At 33.0% G+C, this 4,958-nt stretch overlaps 1 long non-coding RNA gene across 1 annotated transcript in view; it reads right to left on the bottom strand.

Moving 5' to 3' along the window:
* Positions 1 to 1,094: 1,094 nt before the first annotated feature.
* LOC118738776 overlaps positions 1,095 to 4,958 on the bottom strand; it is a 33,823-nt gene continuing 29,959 nt past the window's right edge. The window contains exon 3 of the long non-coding RNA XR_004992953.1: positions 1,095 to 1,153. This is a non-coding gene — a long non-coding RNA (uncharacterized LOC118738776). The remainder of the gene's footprint in view (positions 1,154 to 4,958) is intronic.

Raw genomic sequence — 4,958 nt, forward strand, 5'->3', positions numbered from 1 at the left:
ATCTTCGATAAATCAGTAAATATTGAAGCTAATTTATTCAAAATTGACACTTGCAACAATTCTTTACCAAGAAATACGTTTATGGTAAAATTTTGGAAAATGGGCATGGCACCGCCCACTTATGATCACATATATGTATATCGGTAACCGTTCTACCAATTTGTACCAAACTCGGTGTGGTTATTGTGCTTGCCACATATAAGCAAAACGTTGAAAATTATTGAAATCGGACTAAAATAACGGCCGCTTCTCATATAACGGTAAATTTCAGAAATGCTTGAAACTTCAATATTTCGAAATTGAAGGACGCTAATTTACTCAAAATTGATACACCCCGGCTTACCATCTAGCGGAAGGTTTCGGAAAGGTGAAAAAACATATTTAATACTTGCGCCGGGTATTTAATGTTCGGCTCCGCCCGAACTTAGACTTTCTTACTTGTTATATTTGTTTTTGTTTATGTTCTGGTCTTTGTATTAGTCTTTCCTTGCCCAATTGGCGTTTAACGCAGCCATTCGTTTTCTGTACCCGCCATATACTACCTTTAACGAGGTGTTAAATATTTCGTCACTAGAGACGAATAAAGGAGCGCTAGTCTTTCGACGGCGAAAAAAGGCGCATAAAAAGAATTTTACGAAAAAAGGCGCCTAATAAATACTTCGGCGAAGAAAGACACGAAAGCTAGTGGATGGCGAAGAAAGACGGCAACCCTTTTCATGGAGCTAAAGCTATCATGCACACCGAAAGGACAAGCCCCTTCATTTGACACCTCATTTTTGAAAATCGAACGAACGATACAGATTTTATGACTTGGTGTTATGTATTTAACGCAACCATCTTCGAACTCGATTAAGAATTTTCATTTCAAAAACCCTTTACGTGGTATACGCTTCTATAAATGGACTAAAAAGTAGAAAAATATATTTCTCAGTCCCATAGAAAAATATATTTGAAAATGAAAAACGTGGAGCGCATGCAATACAAACCATTATTTACGTTTAATTGACAATAAGTCTTTTATGCAAGATTTAATAATTTAATACACTTTTTTGATTGCATTTTAGTAAATTCCATACAATTTTATTTCACTCAAGCACAACTTTATAGTTAAACAGAATACTTTCCCTTCAATGTACATAAACTGTCCACATACCTGCAATAAAAGAAATATATTTATATATATAGTAACAAAGATTACGGGGCAATATAATAAAGTTATTTAGTATGTAGCATACAAACTAAACACCTTCGTAGATAAAGTACAATAAATAATGTAATGCAATTAAATCTATACTACAATATCGAGCTCTAACCGCCAAAATAACGTAAGCGACATTTTTTCCAAAAATTTCTTTTTGATGCAGAAATGCATTCTTATTTTTAAATTCGCTTACGCTATTTTGGCGATTAGGGCTTGATATTATAGAAAAAGCAGAGCCAAATTCTCGGTGTTGTCAACCCGATTGCGATTATTGAATGAAAATTTTAACAATGGAAGTATTTACATACATATCTGTGTTCATATGGAATAGTAGCTATGCCGAGAGGCTGGCTTTAGTATAATGCGGCATTCGCAGCATACAATTGCGAATGACTCACTGGCGCCGAGCCGCTGAAAAACTTTTGGCAAATAGATGTGTTTGGATACTAGCAAGACAATATTCTTATTAAGTCTCCTCAAAAAATTCCTTGTCGTTTAAAGAATAAAGGAATGCCGCACTATACTAAAGCCAGCTTCTCGACATAAGCTACTATTCCATACGAACACAGATATTTATGGAATAAGGCAGTGCGCTAAGAAATTATAACGATCTTGTGGCTGAAAAGTTTCAGAATTCGGTGTTAGGAATCCTTGCACATATTTACATCATATTGCAAGCAAAAATTTTACATTTTTAATTGTATCCTTGGGATACTTTATCTATCCTTAATTTATAATTTTATTTTTATTTTTTGCAGCCTACACAAAGTTTTCAGGATAATTGTTGACATTTTCTCTCAAAGTCGCGAAATTTCTTTTTTCTGCTATTTGACGTTGGGAGAATGTCTGCAATCCGATCAACTTTACACGTTGTGATGTTCCAAGATTTTACACTGAATTCGGATTATCAAACAATAATTACCTTCAAACCGTTTGAAATTTTCCAAAAGGTTTTGGTGGTAAGTTACAAAATGGCGTTGCAAGTAATATTTCGTCATTCGTTTAGTTAGAAATCACAAGATACACTGCGCTTTGCAGTCAAAATTTTTGCATTATTGAACGCCATGTGTTTTTTTTTATAAATTTCGCGTACACGTTCACTATATTTATTTGTATGTTAAATCAATTTTAAATACATTTTTTTTATTGGCTGTAATAATTTTATTAATTTTTCATTGTACGGCAATTCAACTAAACGCATAAATGCTTCGTAAACATGTAAACCTGGTAAACGTACTTAATTTTGTATGGAAAATCGGTTTATTTACGAGGTTTACGTAGTTACGAGACATTTACGCGTTTCCATGAATACCTATTGCATATTTGTTTGAAGTGCGTTTATATGTGAGCGCATACGAGAAGGCGATAAATTTGTCTTTTATATTTAAAGTACAAATTTGTATCTTTACCTTTATTTGAGAGAAAAACAGAAACAAATGTGCTACAAGTGCTTATGGAGTGAGCAGCTCTTATTTACACAAAGTTTTACCATATTGGTTATCTTACGTTTATACATCAAATTATTTTCAAAGCATTCAACAAAAGGCTAGCCATATAGAGCCAAGTATTAATAGGTATACATTTTTCCTTACATGGCACTATATGTAGAACAAGTTCATAGTGTTGATCCATTTGTGAAATAAGCCTGCGAAAGAAAGCAATACTTACTGATCCGGCGTATTTTTGAGCATCTCTCAAGCCTTTGATTAAGTCTGGCATGACTGGTTTATATTCAAATTTAAGGTTTCACTCCCAGCGAATATGCCTGCAATTTTGAAAACCTTTTGCTGGGAAAAAACTCCAGAATCAGACAGAATACCTTTAGAACGCAAAGTCGCCTTATATATGCATGTAAGTATATATGTATATTTAAGGATAATTTTTTCAAAGGAAATTATTGTAGATACTTTATTTTTCCTGGAAAAAAGCAAAGAAGAATTGTTTTACATCTGGATATATTGGGTAGGTTCAGAAGGTGCAGAAGTTGAGCGCAACCGTTGCTAAAAAAATCAATGATCGTAATGCGTCGACTTGATACATTAGCTGTCAAATTCAAAGCACACAACACGTTGTCTCAAATGATCAGAAAGATATTACGATCATATAACACGCAACTGTTCAGTTGATCAGAAGTACAAAACAACGCGTTCAGAAGGTGCAATTGCAACAGTTACTGAGCTGATGCGCCTTCTGAACGTGCCCATTCTCTTTCGTTTGATATTCATATTGATATTATGGAGTCAGTATAAATATTTAAAACCATGGGAAATGAAATCTTTTAACAATGTAAATTGATGAGAGCATGAAAAACTGATAGCCTTATTCACAAAAGATCAGATAGCTTTACAAAAATTTTATAAATTGGAATATGTACGAAAATACTAAAGCTTTTTAAACCAGCTAATTTTTTATGAATAAGCCCTGCAAACCATTTTTGACGTAGAATTCGCCTTACGTTACGGCTATGCTCAAATGTTGTAGTTATAATTTTTAGAGCTTCACGAAAAGTATGCCGTTTCAAAGACAAAATTCCAAGCCTACCGACAGATAAATTTACGTAAGTAACCGAATCGGTGTCTGTCGTAAAAACAACGGTAAATGTTGGCTTATTTTGGGGTCAATTTTGAGCCTTTAGGGTGCTCAAGCAACTTATGGTTGACAGATATTACTTTCATTTTCGGGACGTAGGTTCTTTGGAGGAGTAGAAATATTATCGTGTACAAATTTTATATAAATTCAACAAATACCGAGCATTTAAAGGCAAAAAATTGTTGAAAAAATTTGCAAATTTTTTTTAATACCAAAATGCTCGAAAACCGCTTGAATGATTTTGTTTTCTTTAATCAAAAATTCAGGTATTTTTCTTTCGTTTGGGAAGTATTGGTTGGTATCTTCTAAGTATGTTTATTTTATTCAAATATACGGCAATAAACGCTTTTCCATACATCCATCCATTTTTCGATTTGCAAACACGTGCATGTGTAAAAACAGTAAAGGGCTTGGCCTGTAGATAGCTTTATATTTTTTCAAAAAAGTTACCACCTGGTAAAAAAATTTTATTCAAATTATTTTTAAGTTAAATCAATTATTACACCATGAGTATCGATCTAAATGGTTTTGAAAAGGCTTTATTTCATAATTACACATATGTAGGAGGGTTGCCACCTGTTTCAAAAAGCAAGTTCGACTTAAATAAAGGCAGAAAATTTAAATGTATATCCTGATAAGGATGTCAGACGAAGGAGGTTGTGGTTTGGAAATATTTTAATATTTTGAATGGGGTTGCCACCTGTTTCAAAATTAGGATTTAAATAAAGTAAGCACCAGTTAAATGAAATATTAAAATATTACGTGAAACGGAGGTGGTAAGATATTTAAGCGTAGCTTTAAGCGTAGTTTAAATATTTAGATTATTAATGATGGTTGCCACCTGGTAACAACGTAAACTCGAATTATTTAATAAGTTAAAGCAATTATTAAAACAATGGGTATCAAAAGAAATGGGTTTAAAAAGGCTTTATTTCTAAACTGTATTTAGGAGCGTTGTCACGTATTTAAAAAATCAAATTTAACTTAATTCATCAGGCACATGAAATATTTATGTAGGTAGTACAATATCAGACGCTAGAGATTTCTTTACTTCTTAACTATATTTAGGAGAGTTGGCAGCTGTTTCAGATGTCTTAGCTAACTTATGCACAAATCCAAAGACGAAGATAATGCGAAGACGAGCATGAACTCGAAGAAGAATACTAAT

The sequence above is a fragment of the Rhagoletis pomonella genome, unplaced genomic scaffold (assembly GCF_013731165.1).
Source record: "Rhagoletis pomonella isolate Grant_MI unplaced genomic scaffold, Rhpom_1.0 Rhpom_scaffold_00005, whole genome shotgun sequence".
In the NCBI taxonomy this organism is placed as follows: domain Eukaryota; kingdom Metazoa; phylum Arthropoda; class Insecta; order Diptera; family Tephritidae; genus Rhagoletis; species Rhagoletis pomonella.